At 36.6% G+C, this 11,814-nt stretch overlaps 1 protein-coding gene and 1 pseudogene across 1 annotated transcript in view; both read left to right on the top strand.

The window, feature by feature from the left end:
• Positions 1 to 11,814, top strand: part of IL1RAPL2 (interleukin 1 receptor accessory protein like 2) — a 608,417-nt gene that overhangs the window by 323,616 nt on the left and 272,987 nt on the right. The gene's annotated exons all lie outside the window — the stretch shown is intronic.
• LOC102893614 overlaps positions 6,475 to 11,814 on the top strand; it is a 26,564-nt pseudogene continuing 21,224 nt past the window's right edge.

Raw genomic sequence — 11,814 nt, 5'->3', positions numbered from 1 at the left:
TTGAAAATCACACGACATCACTTATATGTGGGATATAAACCTAAAAACAACAAATGAGCAGGACAAACAAACAGAGACTCATGGACATGGACAATAGATAAGTGATTACCAGAGGGTAGAGGGATGGAAGAGGGGGAAGGTAGACAGGGTAAAGGGGTCAAATATGTGGTGACAGAAAGAAATCTAACTGTGTGAGGTGAACACAGTATAAATATATATCTGACTTACTGTTAAAGTGTACAGCTGAAACTTATTGGATTTTGTTAATGAATGTCATTATAAAAAAATAAATTAATTAATTAAAAAAATTTAAAAAAAAGAAAAATCATTTAGCACATACTTAAGAGAAGCACAGGTTATCAATCCAAAATAGTATTAGGATTTTACAAAAGTTAAGAGTCATTACCTATTTCAGTTGCATTTCTCTTTTAGTAGTGGAATCATTTCTACAAAAGCAATTTATAGCTGAAACCAAATGTGAAAATATTTTAAGGGGAACGAACTTTGGTGAAAGAGGAGATTCCTAATGTGGTTCCAGTCCCATTGGTGTACAGCCACTACCGTAGTTCTCATAGGAGTCTGCAAAGCGGAAACCTCTGTTCTATTGAAATGTACTGCTCCCTGAAAAAGCCAATGACCCTCTATAAAGCTAACTTTCATTATTTTTCCCAAAAGAAGGGTGAAACCCAGTTGCTCCCTGATTGCAGGAGAGGGGGGCATTTTTTTTTCATTTCTTCTAGATTCCATATAGCAAACTTGACAGTACTAGGCCAACAGTAAGATTCCATCCAATACTTGGGACTACCTTCAACATTAAGGTCTTTTTCAGAGATCATATTGCTAAGATTAGGAGAAATAACTGATTTCTAAAACAATATCAAAAGCTAATGACAACCCTAAGCTATAGATATGGGGCTATGTTATTTACATCACTTAGCTTTATTCACCAAGCCTTTTCTCTTTCACTAAAATTAATGCAAACGCGTGTTTGAATTTTGCATTGCCTCTATACTGCTAGTTGTATATCATAAAGTTTACTTCAAGTAGCTAATGTTTGTCAGCTCTGAAAAGTAATTCCTCAGTAGATGCCCTTAGGTTTCAGAAATTGGAAATAATAGTAGTGGAGTCACCCATAGAAGGTCCCTAAGGGGCTGGCATAAAAGGAAAAAAAAAGAAATTGTTTCTTTACTATTGACTTATAAAAAGGAAGAAATGTGAACTTTCCCATTCCTCTCTGTGTCCAACACTGGGAAATTTATTCATTGGTCAAACACCAGTGCTTACAGAATCATTCTCAAAGCAGTGGGGGAATATATTGACTAGTAACTACCAACTAAGTGACAGTAGATCTACAGACCAGTAATTAGAAAATTATGTTCTGTAAAGCAAAGAACACTTCTCTAAGTATTAAGAGACAAAGAATATAGTCCTAGTTGTGTCACAAAAAGGGTTAGTGATACTAGATTAGTAATTTTACCACAATAACTCATATTTCTCTTTGTAATTCACAAAATGGGGACTAATCATACAATTATTATACATTTATTTACCACTTGCTGTATGTCAGGCACAGTTCTAAGCCTTGGAGGTACAGCAGTAAACAAGACCAACAAAGTCCTTGCCTTCATGGTGCTTACATTTTAGTTTGGGAAAGACACAATTATTGGATAAACAAATGTATAAGATGTTCACAGATTCTATTAAGTTCTATGAAGGAAAAGAATAAGATAATATGATATGAATTCACTGAGGGAGAATACTTCTTAAAAAGTGATCAAAGAAGACCTCACTGAAGAGGTGACATTTAGGATGAGAACTGAAGAAAATGAATGAGCCAACCACGGTAAAAGCTCAAGGAACTTATGACAAAAAATCAGCCTTTCATTGTCCAACTTCAGGATTATAAACTGGGAGAATGACTGTGGGCATAGACTAGAGAGATGATTAGCCTTTATAACAACTGGGCCTCATTACTAGCCTCTGGCTAACAGAAAAAAAAACAGAATTTTCTTATGAATTAACATGTTTGAACATATATAAATCATGTTTTATTTCATAAAGTAAGACATGTAAGCACATACTCATGTTTGTGTGCTATGCCTTTGAGTTCTACTGACAGTGAGCAGTGAGCTAGTAACCTATTAAGAGATTTTAAAGGGTGAAGATCAATGATAAGATGAATTTTCTAGCCAAAGAATAGACAAATTGCTCTGTTATCCAGTTGACCTTATTGTCTCTAAAAGCAACTGGAACTTGATGTCAAAAATCATAGCATAGTGGTTCCCACTAGTCCAGTAAGATACACTTACAAAGTTTTGTAATCAAATTTTGTAATCAGTTTAGTTTTTGAAAGGCTTCATATCCTCTCCCCATCTTGAATTTTATAGTGAATATTGGCCTAGCAAAGTCTCTGCAATATTATGTAATAAAGAATTGGATTGAGTTTTGATGAATCCATCATTTCCTAAACACATTTCACCATGGAATAATTTGTGTGGAAATGTGTGTGTTTGTGTATATGTGTGTGCATATGATGCATACATTTGTGTACATATATACATTATACCCATTGACATCTCACTGAGTACATTTTACAAAAAACTAGATCTGATTATTGGTAACTTATATGAATGGACTCTATCTTTGGTAACACTGAACTTTTACTCCGTGTGCTAGATAGAATAATGCTCTCTTAAAAGATGTCCATATCCTAATCTCTTAAACCTGAGAGTGTGTTACCTAACATGACAAAGGGATATTAAAATTGCTGCTGGAACTGTTACCAAAGTTACAGCAAGACTGAAGCTGTATTGACCTGGCAGCCATTGTTTCCCTGAGACTCTGTTCCATCAAACCCACAATTTGCCCCAGATGGCTTGTTAACAGATAAACCACTGCCATGCCCTTCCCCCAGGTCTCCTAATCCACATTGATAATGAACTTTGTCTAGCACAGGGCAGGCACTGCATGGAAATCAGTGGCATGCAGACCTCCACTGCCTGTAAGAGTTGTAATAGTGCATCTGGGGAGTGCAGGACTCTGCAGGAGGATCCCTAGAAGGCAATTGGTCTCACTGGGATCTGTGGCTACAGCAGGAATGCCCGGGCACAGAAGTTTCAGCAAAACTGAGGCCAAATCGGCCGGATGGCTCTTGTCTCCCTGAGATCCTGCTTCATCCAAGCCACAAAGTTCATGAGCCCATTGACAAACAGCCTTCCCCGCCCTGCCCTTCTCTGGGGTTACACATTCTGTACAGACAACAGACTTTGGCTAGAGTAATGAGTGCATCTTAGGGAAAACAGTTACGGGCAGACCACTTCTGCCTGGATGAGCTACAATATCTCTTGGGAGGGGATCGCAGGGGTCTGTGGACCCACCCCAGGTGGCAGCTTATCTCTGTGTGATCTGTGACTACTGTGGGAAGGCACAGGCACAGAAGTTGTAGAAAACTGAGATTGTATTGGCCTGACAGCCCTTGACTACCTGAGATCCTGCCCCATCCAGTCCACAAAGTGCCTGCAGCATGTTGGCAGGCAGCTGCCCCTGCCCTGCCACTAGCTGGGGTGGCACATTCTGCATACTCAACAGACTTTGGCCAGTGATGTGAGCAAAGTTCAGGGAACACAATGATGAAAAGATCACTGCTGCCAGCATGAGATACAGTATCGTTTGGGCAGTTCACAGGGGTTTTGTGGGCCCATGAGAGATGGCAGTAGGTCTCCCAGTGATATGTGACTTTGGCGGGAGCCCACAGTACCAAAGCTGGCAGTAAATCTGGTGCTATATAAACCTGATGGTCCCATGCCTCACTGGGACAACACTCCAACTAACCAACAAATTACTTGTGGCAAGCCTGCTCCCAGGCAACTGAGTCCTATCTTGTGCTTTCCTTTGGTCATGAATTAGCAGTAAAAAATAGCACTCAGTTCATATGGCCCACACAAAGCCCATTCACTCAGGAGAAACTTTTGATGGCAGGCTACAAACTCAAGCCACATACCTCAGTAATTCTTAAACAGAGCTCAGGTGTTTGCAGGCCCGAGATGGACAGCAGCTGACCTTGCTACAATCAGAAATTTGTACAAGGAGCCACAGAGACAGCACTGGCATGTAAGCTGATATTGCAGTGACAGGGGAAAATTTACTCTATAGACCCAGGAGATTCCCGGGTTCCCTGTACCACCCAACACGCATATCACCTAGAGGCTCATCTAGTTTCAGAGACTTATGGGCAACTGAAAGGCAGTGTCAGACCTGAAAGAACACTGGTCCTTCTGCTGAACTGCCCTAGTTCAGGGATGGGGGATAACTGGACTGCTGCCTACAGCATTGTCTTTTCTACATACCTATAGATCCAGCATAGGCAACAAAGAGCTGCAGATTACTTTATAGTTCCCACCAGGTAGCCCTGAGCAATCAAATGCAGTGCTGACCTTGGCCTACTGGGGAGCCCCTCCCAAGGGACCACAAAACCAAAATATCCAAAGGCTGTCACCAGACCACAATGGAGCAACTCCTGACTAGCCCCATTAGTGGTACATACAAAGGGTGGTTGCAACAAGTACACAAGCCTGCTAGGGCAAATCCCATTCAGTGAGGTCACCCCCACACAGCAACTCTTATCCAGTAGGTGCAGCCAATTCCCACAATTAGTTAGCCTGAGTATTAATCCCAACCACTGATGTACTAACAACAATAAAGTCTTGGCGACAACAGAAGGTCACACACAACCCACACAGAAATCATGTCCAGAAGCCCCAGCATAGGGGATCAGGGAGAGTGTGCCACTGGGCCACACAGGACATCTTCCACATTAGGCCATCTGACCAAGACCGAGAGATGAAACAAACATTCTTGACACATAGAAATGAACACAAAGAGGCTAATAAAATGAGAAAACAAAGAAACATGCCACAAATAAAATAACAGGAAAAAACTCCAGAAAATAAGCTAAATGAAATGGAGGCAAGCAACCCACCAGAGGCAGAGTTCAAAATAATGGTTATAAAGATTCTCAATGAACTTATGGCGAGAATGGATGAGCTCAATTAGAACATCAACAGAGAGATAATAAGCATAAAAAAAGATGTAGAAACCATTTAAAACAAACAGACAGAAATGAAGAATACAATAACTGAAATGAAAAATACACTAGAAGAATTCAACTATAGATGGAATGAAACAGAAGATCAAATCAGTGAACTGAAAGACAATGTAGCAGAAAACACCCAATCTGAACAACCAAAAGAAAGAAATTGAAAAAATGAGGATAGGTTAAGAGACCTCTGGGACAACATGAAACATAACAATATCCTCATCGTAGGAGTACCCAAAGGAGAAGAGCAAGAGCAAGAGATTGAGAAAATTTTAAGAAATAATAACAGAAAATTTCCCTAACCTGGCAAAGGAATTAGACATACACATCCAGGAAGCACAAAGAGTCCCAAACAAGAGGAATTCAAACAGTCCCATACCAGGACACATCATAATTAAAATGCCAAAATTCAAAAACAGAGAATCTTAAAAGCAGCAAAAGAAAGGCAGCTAGTTACTTACAAGAGTACCCCTAGAAGAATGTCTGCTGATTTTTCAATGGAAACTTTTCAGGCCAGAATGGACTGGCAAGAAATATTCAAAGTTATGAAAAACAAGAATCTACAACCATGAATACTCTACACAGCAAGGCTTACGATTAAAATAGAAGGTAAGATAAAGGGCTTTCCAGAGAGGAAAAAGTTTAAGGAATTCATCATCAACAAGCCAGTATTACAAGAAATGTTAAAGGGACTTCTGTAAGAAAAGAGGGAGTAAAAAAAAATAAAGAAAGAAAGAAAAAAGAAAAACTACATACGAATAATAAAATGGCAGTAACTATGTACTTATCAATAATCATTTTAAAAGTAAATGGATTAAATGCTTTAATCAAAAGACATATGGTAGCCAAACTGATAAGAAAACAAGCCCTATGAATATGCTGTCTATAAGACACTTCAAATCAATGACAATGACTGAAAGTAAAGGAATGGAAAAAGATATTTCAAACAAATGGAAATTAAAAAAAAAAAAAAACCTGAGTAGCAATACTTATATAAACAAAATAGACTTTTAAAGAAAGGCTATAATAAGAGACAAAGAAGGGTATTACATAGTGATAAAGGGGTCGATAAGTCAAGAGGACATAACCTTAGTAAATATATACACACCCAACACAGGGACACCTACATACATAAAGCAATTATTGACTGACATTAAAAGGAGCATTCAACAGTAATACACTCACAGTAGGAGGCTTTAACACTCCATTGACAACAATGGACAGATCTTCCAGCCAAAAAAAAAAAAAAAATCAACAAGGAAATAATGGGCCTAAAAGACGCACTAGATCAGATGGATTTAATAGATATTTTCAGAGTATTTCACCCAAAAGCAGCAAAATATACATTCTTCTCAAGTGCACATGGAACATTTTCCAGGATGGACCACATATTAAGACACAAAACAAGTCTCAATACATTTAAGAAGATTGAAATCATTTCAACCATCTTCTCCAAGCGTAACGGTATGAAACTAGAAATCAACTACAAGAAAAAAACTGGAAAATATACAAACACATGGAGGCTAAATAACATGCTACTAAACAATGAATGTTATAACAACGAGATCAAGGGAGAAATCAGAAGATACCTAGAGACAAATGAAAATGAAAACAATGACTCAAAATCTATAGAACACAGCGAAAGCAGTCCTAAGAGGGAAATTCATAGCAATACAGGCCTACCTCAAGAAAAAAGAAAAAGCTCAAATAAACAATCTAACCTTACAATTAAGGGAACTAGAAAAAGATTAGCAAACAAAGCCTAAAGTGAATAGAAGGAACGAATAAAGATTAGAGCAGAAATAAATGAAGAGTCTAGAAAAATAATACAAAAGATTAATGAAACCAAGAGCTGGTTCTTTGAAAGGATAAACAAAATTGACAGACTCTTAGCCAGACTCATCAAGGAAAAAAGAGAGAAGACTGAAATAAATAAAATCAGAAATGAAAGAGGAGAAATAACCATGGACTCCACAGAAATACAATGAAACATAAGAAAATACTACGAGCAATTATATGCCAACAAACTGGACAATCTGGAAGAAAAAGACACATTCCTAGAAACATGCCATCTCCCAAGACTGAGTCAAGAAGAAACAGAAAATCCGAACTGACCAATTATCACCAAAGAAATAGAATCGGTCATCAAAAACCTCCCAAAAAACAAAAGTCCTGGACCAGATGGTTTCATAGGCAAATTTTACCAAACATTCAAAGTAGAATTATCACCTATTCTTCTCAAACTATTTCAAAAAATTCAAGAAAAGAGAAGGCTCCCTAACTCCTTTTATGAGGCCACCATTTCCTCGATTCCAAAACCAGGCACAGACATTACAAAAAAAGAAAACTTTAGGCCAATATCTTTTATGAACATTGATACAAAAATCCTCAACAAAATATTAGCAAATTGAATTCAGCAATATATTAAAAATATCATACATCACGAACAAATCAATTATTGTGACACACCACATTAACAAATTGAAAGATAAAAAACATACAATCATATCAATAGTTGCAGAAAAAGTGTTCAACAAAATCCAGCATCCATTTATGGGAAGAAAAAAAAAAAACCTCTCAGCAAAGGGGGAATTGAGAGAACATACCTCAACATAATGAAGGCCATATATGACAAATGTACAGCTGACATCATACCCAATGAGGAAACCTAAAATTGTTTTCTTTAAGATCAGGAACAAGACAACGATGCCCACTTTCACCACACCTCTTTAACATTGTATTGGTAGGCGTAGCCACAGCAATAAGACAAAAAAGAGAAATAAAAGTTACTTGAATTGGAAAGGAAGAAGTAAAACTCTCGTTATTGGCAGATGACATGATACTATATAGAGAGAACCCTAAAGATTCCATCCAAAAACTGTTAGAATTGATCAATGAATTCAGTAATGTAGCAGGATACAAAATTTTCAGAAGTCAGTTACATTTTTGTACACCAATAATGAACTTTTGGAAAAAGAAATTAAAAAAGCAATCACATTTATAATCGCATCAAAAACAATAAAATAACTGGGAACCAAATTAACCAAGGAGGTAAAAGACTTATTCTCAGAAAATTGTAAGTCATTGAAAAAAGAAATTGAAGAAGATACAAATAAATGGAAGCATATACCATGCTCATGGGTAGGAAGAATTAACATCATTAAAATGGCCAAACTACACAAAGCAATCTATAGATTCAATGCAAATCCTACGAAAATGCCAATGGTATTTTTCAGAGAGATATAAAACAAATATCCTAAAATATGTATATATATAAATGGAACCATGAAAGATTCTGAATAGCTACAGCAATCTGGAGAAAGAAGAACAAAGTTGGAGGTATCACCCTACCTGATATCAAATTATACTACGAGGCTACAGGAATCAAAACAGCATGATACTGGCATAAAAAAACAGACACATAGGTCTATGGAATGGAATTGAGGGCCTGGAAATAAAACCACTCCTATATGGTCATTTAATCTATGCAAAAGAGGCAAGAATATACAATGGGGTAAAAGACAGTCACTTCAACAAATGGTGTTGGGAAAACTGGACAGATACATGCCAAAAAACAAACTGGACCACCTTCCTACTCTGTATACAGAAATAAACTCAAAATGGTTTAAAGACTTAAATGTAAGACCAAAACAATAAAACTATAAGAAAACATAGACAGTAAACTCTGATATTGCTAACAGTAATGTCTTTTTGGATATGTCTCCTTGGGCAAGGGAAACAAAAGAAAAAATAAACAAATGAGACTACATCAAAATAAAAAGTTTTGTACAGCAAAGGAAACCATCAACAAAACAAAAAGACAGCTGACGGATTGGGAAAAGATTCGCCTATGATACATCTGATAAGAGGTTAATATTCAAAATATATAAAGAACTCAAAGAACTCAACAACAAAAAATCAAACAATACAATTAAAAAATGGGCAGAAGACCTGAACAGAAATTTCTCCAAAGAGGAAATACAGATGAACAATAGACATGAAAAGATGTTCAAGGTCATTAATCATCAGAGAAATACAAATTAAAACCACAAATGAGATATCACCTCACACATGTCAGAATGGCTATCATCAATAAATCAAAGAAAAACAAGTGCTGCTGATGATGTGAAGAAAAGGGAACTCTCATACAGTGTTGGTAGGATTGCAAATTGGTACAGCCACTATGGAAAACAGTCTGCAGGTTTCCCCCAAAATTAAAAATTGATATACCTTTTGCCCCAGCAGTTGCACTTTTGGATATTTATCCAAAGAAAACCAAAACAATAATTCGTAAAGATCTATGCATCCCTATGTACATGGCAGCACAATTTACAATAACCAAGATATGGAAGCAACTGAAATTCCCATCAACAGATAATTGGATAAAGAAGTTATGGTTAATATATACAATGAAATTTTACTCAGCCATTAAAAAACGAAGTCCTACAATTTGCAACAACATGGATGGACCTAGTGGTTATTATGCTGAGTGAAATAAGTCAGACAGAGAAAGATAAATACCATATGATTTTTCTTATATGCAGAATCTAAGGAACAAAAAGAACAAACTAATCAAATATAGACTCACAAATATAGAGGACCATCTGGTGATGGCCAGAGAGGAGTGGGTTGGTGGGCTGAGAGAAAGGGTGAAGGGTTAAAGTATAAATTAGTGGTTCATAGATGGTCATGGGGATGGGGAGCACGGCATAGGGAATGCAGTTAACGTTAATGTGATGTCTAGCTGTAGAGCCAGAGGAGAGAAAGAACAATCAGGAAGATCGTTTTTGATAATTGTTTCAATTTCGAACTGCTGTTCAGTCTATTTTGATTTTCAAGTTCTTCTTGATTCAGTCTAGGAAAGTTATATTTCTCTAAGTACTGGTCTATTTCTTCTAGGTTATTAAATTTGATGTTATATACTTTTTCATAGCATTCTTGTATGATCCTTTGTATTTTTGCAGTGTTTGTCATAATTTCTTCTCTTTCATCTCTGATTTTATTTGTATCTTTTATCTTTTTCCTTTAGTGAGTCTAGCCAGGGATTTGTCAGTTTTATGAATCTTCTCAAATAGCCAACTCTTTGTTGCATTTATTTTTACTATTGTTTTGTTATTGTTGTTGTTGTTAATTTCATTTATTTCTACTGGAATTTGAATTCTTTCTTTCCTTCTGCTGATTTTAAGCTTCATTTGTTCTTCCTTTTCTGTTTTTTGTTTTTTTGTTTTTTTTGAGATGAAGCATTAGGTTGTTTATTTGGACTCGTTCTTGTTTTTGGAGATAGGCCTGTAATGATATAAACTTTCCTCTTATGACCGCTTCGTTGTGTCCCAACAGTTTTGATATGTTGTACTGTCATTATCATTCGATTCTAAGTATCTCTTGATCTCTCATTTTATTTCTTCTCTGACCCAGTTATTCTTCAGTAGCATGTTGTTTAATCTCCATGTATTTGTGGTTCTTCTTGCTTTCTTTTTGCAGTTGATCTCTAGTGTCAAAGCATTATGATCAGAGAAGATGGTTGGTATGATTTCAAACCTCTTATATGTGTTGAGGCTATCTCTGTGTCCCAGTATGTGGCCAATCCTTGAGAATATTCGGTGTGCTCTAGAGAAGTATGTATAAGCAGCTGTTTGTGGATGAAAGGCTATGTCAATATCAATTATGTCCAGTTTGTCTACTGTGTTATTTAAGGACGTTGCTTACCTATTGATTTTCTGTTTGGATAATATGTCCATATCTGACAGTGGTGTATTTAGGTTCCCTACTACAATAGTGTTTCTCCCTTTAGTTCTGTTAGTAATTGCTTTACATGCTTCAGGGGACCCTGATTGGGAACATAGATATTAATAAGTGTTATATCTTCTTGGTTCATGATTCATTTTATCAATTTGAAGTGTCTCTCAGTATCTTTCTTTACCTTTTTTATTTTGAAGTCTATTTCATCCGATAATAGTACCACTACTCCCACTTTTCTCTGAATGCCATTTGCTTGGAATATCATTTTCCACTCTTTCATTTTGGTCTAATATTTGTCTTGGGAGCTGAGATGTGTCTCCTGGAAGCAGCATATGAATAGGTTTTGTTTATTGATCCATTCTGGAACTCTCTGCCTTTTTATTCGTGAATTCAGTCCATTTACATTTAAGGTGGTTATTGAAATATGAAGTCTTCTTAAAGCCATTTTATCTTTTGCTTTCTGATAGCTTGGTGTTTCCCTTGCTCCCTTGTCCTTGTGTTTCTGTTCTATTAATTTTGTTTGGCTTTTGTGGGTTTTTTATGTCATATATTTCGGTTCTGAATCTTTGGCATGTGGTTACCATTACGAATATGTAAAGGATAGTTATATATATACAGTAATCCACTTTCTTCTGCGTGTGCCTTATTTCCATTCCTCTCTGTAAATTTAGATCTTTGAATCTTCTCCTTTTCAGTCATTGTTGTCTCAATTTGTCCTTATGTACGTTGAACATTCATTACTATCTTGCTATAGCAAATCTCTTCTTATTTTAAGTTTATAATCCCCTGTTCCTAGTAAGGGTTGTACTCCTCCGCTTTTATTAGCCTGCTAGTCACCTTAATCCTAATTATGTTTTGTGGGGGGGTTTTTTGGTCATTTTTTTTAGATGAGTTGACCCCTTTCAGTATTTCCTGTAGTGCAGGCCTCGTAGTGGAGAATTCCCTCAATTTTTGTATGTCTGGAAAGGTCTTAATTTCTC

This window comes from Pteropus alecto, unplaced genomic scaffold, assembly GCF_000325575.1.
Source record: "Pteropus alecto unplaced genomic scaffold, ASM32557v1 scaffold150, whole genome shotgun sequence".
NCBI classification, from domain to species: domain Eukaryota; kingdom Metazoa; phylum Chordata; class Mammalia; order Chiroptera; family Pteropodidae; genus Pteropus; species Pteropus alecto.
This window is presented reverse-complemented; position numbering and strand designations above follow the sequence as displayed.